Below are 8,036 nucleotides of genomic sequence, written 5' to 3'. Positions count from 1 at the left end.
ATTATCATTTCTAACATTTAACTGTGCTTAGCGAACAATCTAATAAGGTGTTGGGCTCGAATTCACGGCCAATACGAAACATTATGCAATGTGACTTCAACTTTAAACCTGCGATCACTTTTTTCTTCTGCTCCAAACCATATTTAATATGTCTTTCATGATTCGGTAACAGGAGATGAATCTAGTCCAGTAAAATCCTAGTCCAGCCCTAGTTCAGTACAAAAATGTTCGCAACGTAATTTCAAGTTGAAATATGTTTTTCAAATGTCATTTACCAAAAAAATTGAATTCACAAGCGTAATGGCTGAGTCATCTCCAATAACGTGTTTTCTGATGTTTGCATTATTCTGACATTAATTTGCATTTGTGTTGATAGCCATACAGAGCAATTATCTCTTATGTTTCTTGCAGCAACCATTTTTCCTACCGAAAAGAGAACAGGAGACTTGCGAGACAATTATGTTATGTAGACTGCATACTAAACAGTCTAAACGCATTTTTGAGCATGACAGTGTGTTTCCACCTGACTCACCCTGCATGGGAAATGTCGTTGTGTGAATTGTGGGGATACTCATGTGGAAGGCTATCGATCGATAGAAGTATAGCTGTCATTTTCAGCAGACGCAATGGCATGGCTTAGGTGACGATCATGCATGTTTTGAAGAGGAGTATATTCATAATGGTGGTTTTATGAGGAATACTCAGCGAGCATTTCGCATTCGCTTCTAACTTGGCTGACATGATTCTGGTCCCGATAGAAACCTATTCGAGTATGGCTATTAGACTTTAGAGCATCACGTTGTGCACTGGAAAGAAATCTGCTGGCCTCCTTTGACTGCAACATCACCAGAAAATGTGGCGCATTTGGCAGCGTCCGTCCAGTAATCTCTAAAGCGTTCAGCTGTACTGGGATTATCTGATAGCAGTGTAAGAAGAATCTTGCGCAGAGATCTTCACGTGTACACATACAAAATTATGGTTACCCAAGAATTAAGTGACAGGGATTTTGATATTCGTAGAGCTGTGTGTGAGGAAATTCTTCACCACATTCCCTGTGCCACTGTTTTGATTTCTTCTGATGAAGTCCACTTCCACTTATCAGGTACAGTAAGTAAACAATTTTTTTTTGCTCCTGGGTAGCAGTAAGTATTGGGGCAAAGCGTTTTCTGAGCCACTCTGCATTGTTGCCAGATGTATCCAAGATGGCGGCCGTGACGTCATTCAGGATAGCAGATTTTCGTGGGAATATAGGTCAACTGGGCAACCTGCACTAACCTAACCCCCCTCCCACCCTTCCCTTCCACAAGAAAATGGCGGGAAGTTCAAATTCCATCATGATAATGTAACACACGTCTACTGACCTAAGGAAATCATGGGAAGATAGGTCACTTGGGCTACTTACACTAACCTAAGTCATCCGACGTCCTTTTCGTCCTAAGGACTGCTGGGAAATTTGAATTTTGGCGGGAAGATAGGTCAATTGGGGTATCTCTACCAACCTAATGAATTTGCAGGAAACAAAGGTCACCTTCACTAACCTAAGTCACCCAACCGCCACCTCCTCCCAGGGATTTGTGGGATGTTTGAATTTTGGCAGTAAAGAAAGGTCACTTGGACTATCTCTACTAACCTCAGAAAATGGTGGGAAAGAAGGGGCATTTGGGCTACCACCACCAACCTAAGTCACCTGACCGCCACATAGTCCTAGAGATCGGCGGTAAATTTGAATTTTGATGGTAAAGAAAAGCTCTTCGGGTATCTCTACTGACCTAAGAAAATGATGGGAAAGAAAGGACATTTGGACTACCTCCATTAACCTAAGTCACTCAACCACCACCTCTTCCTAGGGATTGGCAGGAAAATGACTCAGCCTGTGCTGGAGTGCTGGAGAGAGGAAGGTGTGTACTTTATTTATTTTGGAACAATTTATTTAAGGATGGATTTTGAAAGATAGTATATTTACACTGTGATGCAGAACACACGCTCTGACGTGACACACAGCGTACAGCGTACAGACCTCGTAAATAATGTAATACATTTATATCCAGAGAGCCAAACAACTCGTAAATCGTCAAAATAATAATCCATCAAAAGACTCTGCAAACATGCTTGCTAATCGTCAACTGTCAAAATCATGCACTAGTCTTTACTTAAACAATCTGAGGCACTACCACCATTCAGTGTGTTCACCACGAGGTCCAGAGTCCAACTGTGCTAGTACATTGTTCCACAACCAGAGGGCGCTGCCGTCCGTTCCGAGACATGGAAACTCCTTCTAAATAATGCAGTACACAGATGTCCAGACACGAAATCAACTCTTAAACAGTCCAAATAACGCGTACTGACTACGTTATTTGACGCTTTTCTGGAAGGCAGAGAACCATCCGCCTGTAAACTTACTTCCATCTGCTTTAAAGCATAACAGAGAGTGGACTGGGTGATCGATTGGGATGGAATTGTAACGAGGTACGATTTAATGGTAGACTGATGATGCATTCTACAGAGTGAGAAGTTGCTACAGGTCAATTTTTCGACTGTTCTGTAAGGATGCATCAGCCACATAACATAACCTGCGTCCGACTCGTATACAGCCACGTCTTCTGTATGTGATTTAAAGCACTGTCTACTTGCGGTCGTTAATGGTAAACCTGTCGGTCATCAGAGAACTTGCATCTCATGTGTGATGAAACTTTACTCTAAACGAACTCTGGTTTATACGACGTACTCCATCCCCCTGTCGAATCTTGGGTGTAAAATCGCGACTTCAGCTTCATAACTAAGTTAGCGATAGGTACTTGTGAGGTACTGCAGTCCCCGTGTATACATCTGCCTGACAGATGTGTTATTTACATAGTGGCTGAATGACTTGTAATTTTCTCATGTCGGATGCTGCTGCTATGCATTTAGCTGTTTCCTTGTAAGAGGTATCCCCCGTTGCTAACGATCATTTTATATAGGGCTGATGTAGGCATCGTATAATTTCTGAACCGTTATCGGATGTGAACAGCGGATGCTATACATCTCCGGAAAGCTATATTGTGCTTGTATCATGCAGAGCAAATGTTTTACGGAAGTAGTTTTTTGTTTCACTGTTCGATAACATAGTTCGTCGTAGAGAAACCATGAATAAGGATGTATGTCATGCGCTTGAAAAATATTTCTTACATTGGAATACCAATAGATCTACATTCCATACGACTCATATGTCGGAATGCAAAAAAACTAACTTTTTAGCCCGTTTTAAGTGCAGAACGTTTTTTGCAGTCTTAGCAGTGTGGGTTTAGGCCTCTTAGAGGTTGTCAGGACCAGATATTTAGCTTACGGCAAATAATGGAGAAGTGTTATGAGTGGAACAGGGAATTGTATCTATGCTTTATAGATCTAGAAAAGGCATATGACCGGGTTCCTAGGAGGAAGTTATTGTCTGTTCTACAAGATTATGGAATAGGAGGCAAACTTTTGCAAGCAATTAAAGGTCTTTACATGGATAGTCAGGCAGCAGTTAGAGTTGACGGTAATTTGAGTTCATAGTTCAGAGTAGTTTCAGGGGTAAGACAAAGCTGCAACCTGTCTCCATTGTTGTTCATATTATTTATGGATCATATGTTGAAAACAATAGACTGGCTGGGTGAGATTAAGATATGTGAACACAAAATAAGCAGTCTTGCATATGCGAATGACTTAGTTGTGATGGCAGATTCGATTGAAAGTTTGCAAAGTAATATTTCAGAGGTGGATCAGAAATCTAAGGACTATGGTATGAAGATTAGCATCTCCAAAACGAAAGTAATGTCAGTGGGAAAGAAATATAAACGGATTGAGTGCCAAATAGGAGGAACAAAGTTAGAACAGGTGGACGGTTTCAAGTACTTAGGATGCATATTCTCACAGGATGGCAACATAGTGAAAGAATTGGAAGCGAGGTGTAACAAAGCTAATGCAGTGAGCGCTCAGCTACGATCTACTCTCTTCTGCAAGAAGGAAGTCAGTACCAAGACTAAGTTATCTGTGCACCGTTCAATCTTTCGACCAACTTTGTTGTATGGGAGCGAAAGCTGGGTGGATTCAGGTTACCTTATCAACAAGGTTGAGGTTACGGATATGAAAGTAGCTAGGATGATTGCAGGTACTAGTAGATGGGAACAATGGCAGGAGGGTGTCCACAATGAGGAATCAAAGAAAAACTGGGAATGAACTCTATAGATGTAGCAGTCAGGGCGAACAGGCTTAGATGGTGGGGTCATGTTACACGCATGGGAGAAGCAAGGTTACCCAAGAGACTCATGGATTCAGCAGTAGAGGGTAGGAGGAGACGGGGAAGACCGAGGAGAAGGTACCTGGATTCGGTTAAGAATGATTTTGAAGTAATAGGTATAACATCAGAAGAGGCACCAATGTTAGCACTGAATAGGGGATCATGGAGGAACTGTATAAGGGGGGCTATGCTCCAGACTGAACGCTGAAAGGCATAATCAGTCTTAAATGATGAAGATGATGATGATGATGATAGGAGTGCGTGTGTTTGAGTTCTCTCTTACTAATACCTTCCAAGTCCTGATCCTAGACTCTGGAATAATACTTTAAAATTGATAGCTTGGTTGATTTACGTAAAAATGCTTCGAACTCTGTCTGTCTGGAGCTCCATCACGCATAAAAATCATCCGTTTCTTGTTCTTCCTAACCGTCTGCTGTTACATCACGACATTTTCAAATCTGTTACTGTACCTCGATAAGGAGTGCTAATCTCCTTGACATGGGCCCAGCTTAAGAAATCTTGTGCATTTGGAAGATGAGGACTCGGAAAGCTCCATTCATTCACGAGACGTGGAATGTAGCGGTCTTCTTCTGGTCGGTTGTAGATTAAATCGGTGACTGTGCTGCAGGGCGGGTTGGTCAATGATGGTGTGAGGAGGGTCTTTCACCCTCTAATTTTATCCTAAGACAGCGAGAATGCTCTGTGACACCTATACGCAGAGAGATAGATCGTAAATTAAGCACTGTGCTGAAGGTGTTAGAAATATGTAAAGCGGTGTCTGATACACTTTGATGGTGTATGTGTTCGAGAATTAACAATGAATGGACATACTGCATTGTCATCTAACCACGTTCACAATGATACTCCCAAAGTAGAGAAGGGGTGGTTTAGCTATGATATTGGAACTGAGAAACATGCTGTCACATCACTGGTCGGTGTTGAAATTACTGTAAAATAGTTCGCACTATCCACTGTGATGCTTATTATTAGAGTAAATCGATGGTCCCTTTTCCATCCCATCCGTGCACTGGCACGCTGGTGGTTACCACATGATGATTGACTGATATCGCTTGTTTGAATTGGAGAAAGTTTTTTGGAGGATGGACAACAGCTTCTGGGGTGGATAGCACCGAAACAGTGATCGAGTACATGACTGCAGTATGATGAATCAGTCGAAATGGAACGTGGAGTCATCAGCTATTCTGTGACTATGACAGATGAGTTTAAATGTAGAGCTCGTGAACCACTTTCGGACTGTAGTTTGGAAACCATCCACAACCCTGCAAAAACTCCGCCAATTTGCTTATGTTGTAACTCTCTTTTATTTGAAACCATCCGGTGTTGTGTGTGTGTAGTGTGTTACGACAGCCTCAGTAATAACATGATTTACATGGTACGGCGACTAGTTTTCTGCGAGAGGCCGTGGATCAGAAGGTTTTATTGTCAGTTTAGAACCTGACACAGATCTCGAAGTCGTGGTAGAAAAACAAAATGTACGGCAGTGTACAAAGTGCGTTAGAAAACAATGTTTTAACAACGATACAGGGTCACAGGTAGCGACCCTTGCTACTTACAGGATAGCCTGTGGGATACAGTCATGATCCTACAGTATGGGTGATGAAATTTTAAACTGCCCTCCACATTGGATCAAAAGTTATATATTTATATATTTAATAGGATCGTCCCGCATTGGCTGCAGCAGCACTTTGACAGGTAAATTCGATGACGGACGGGGTGTCCCATTAGGAATGCTATTCTCGGAAGCATCGCAACAACTCTCTCTCTGCGACTGATCCACGTTGGAGCTATGCGTCATCGCGCCTGCAACGATGCCTAGGTAAGTTCTATATCGGATGAAGTTAGTGGAACTTTTATAATTCGTAATTTTTCTCTGTTGGATGGTACAGAATAACGATGATAGCATGTTGGGCTGATAGATGTGAATGGATGCGGATCTGATTTGGACTGTAGTATCCGTATCTAGTTTGGAGACGTACCAAAATGCGCGCATTTCCACCGAGTGGTCAAATCGCTGTCCTGTTGCACTAACTCAGGTCGTTCTGTTTCTGCATGGGTTGCAGAAGGTGCTGGATATGGCTTTCTCCGACTTCTGCTCAGTTCCGACTTTAATTGGAACGATCACATTGGAAAAGCTGCAGAAAACGAGGATGCATAGGGACTGACTAAAACCACGTTGGAATTTTACTGTAGCAGATAGGATAGAGGAAGGTGACTTGTTTTGAGATATGAGAGTGACAGAAATTTGATTCATTTGTGGCAGTGATCCTATTGAGATATGTGGTTGAATGGAAGGACTTGGTTTCAAATCATAGACATCGTCTCTAGCGGGGTAGCGTAACACTAGAGATCTGAAAAGCTAGTGTACCTCAATCGGCATTCCATCTCCTACTGTTTGTGATCCTTCTCAATCAGTCACCGCCTGTAACTCAGTGGATATATTGCAGAACCTCTGACATGGTATCGAGACAGAATACGTTTCACATACTGGAGGAATATCTAGCTGCGTGAGGGAGTTGCAGATAGAGCTTTCATACCACCTTCCTTAGCCGAAACTCTTTCAAAATCGTGCCGTTTTTATGACGTGGTTGCATAGTGGGTTATGTGTAAGCGGTCTGCTGGTCTGATAATATACACTCCTGGAAATGGAAAAAAGAACACATTGACACCGGTGTGTCAGACCCACCATACTTGCTCCGGACACTGCGAGAGGGCTGTACAAGCAATGATCACACGCACGGCACAGCGGACACACCAGGAACCGCGGTGTTGGCCGTCGAATGGCGCTAGCTGCGCAGCATTTGTGCACCGCCGCCGTCAGTGTCAGCCAGTTTGCCGTGGCATACGGAGCTCCATCGCAGTCTTTAACACAGGTAGCATGCCGCGACAGCGTGGACGTGAACCGTATGTGCAGTTGAGCGAGGGCGTATAGTGGGCATGCGGGAGGCCGGGTGGACGTACCGCCGAATTGCTCAACACGTGGGGCGTGAGGTCTCCACAGTACATCGATGTTGCCGCCAGTGGTCGGCGGAAGGTGCACGTGCCCGTCGACCTGGGACCGGACCGCAGCGACGCACGGATGCACGCCAAGACCGTAGGATCCTACGCAGTGCCGTAGGTGACCGCACCGCCACTTCCCAGCAAATTAGGGACACTGTTGCTCCTGGGGTATCGGCGAGGACCATTCGCAACCGTCTCCATGAAGCTGGGCTACGGTCCCGCACACCGTTAGGCCGTCTTCCGCTCACGCCCAAACATCGTGCAGCCCGCCTCCAGTGGTGTCGCGACAGGCGTGAATGGAGGGACGAATGGAGACGTGTCGTCTTCAACGATGAGAGTCGCTTCTGCCTTGGTGCCAATGACGGTCGTATGCGTGTTTGGCGCCGTGCAGGTGAGCGCCACAATCAGGACTGCATACGACCGAGGCACACAGGGCCAACACCCGGCATCATGGTGTGGGGAGCGATCTCCTACACTGGCCGTACACCACTGGTGATCGTCGAGGGGACACTGAATAGTGCACGGTACATCCAAACCGTCATCGAACCCATCGTTCTACCATTCCTAGACCGGCAAGGGAACTTGCTGTTCCAACAGGACAATGCACGTGCGCATGTATCCCGTGCCACCCAACGTGCTCTAGAAGGTGTAAGTCAACTACCCTGGCCAGCAAGATCTCCGGATCTGTCCCCCATTGAGCATGTTTGGGACTGGATGAAGCGTCATCTCACGCGGTCTGCACGTCCAGCACGAAAGCTGGTCC

Source organism: Schistocerca cancellata, chromosome 7 (genome assembly GCF_023864275.1).
Source record: "Schistocerca cancellata isolate TAMUIC-IGC-003103 chromosome 7, iqSchCanc2.1, whole genome shotgun sequence".
In the NCBI taxonomy this organism is placed as follows: domain Eukaryota; kingdom Metazoa; phylum Arthropoda; class Insecta; order Orthoptera; family Acrididae; genus Schistocerca; species Schistocerca cancellata.
The sequence above is the reverse complement of the archived record's forward strand: the minus strand, read 5'-3'. Positions refer to the sequence as shown.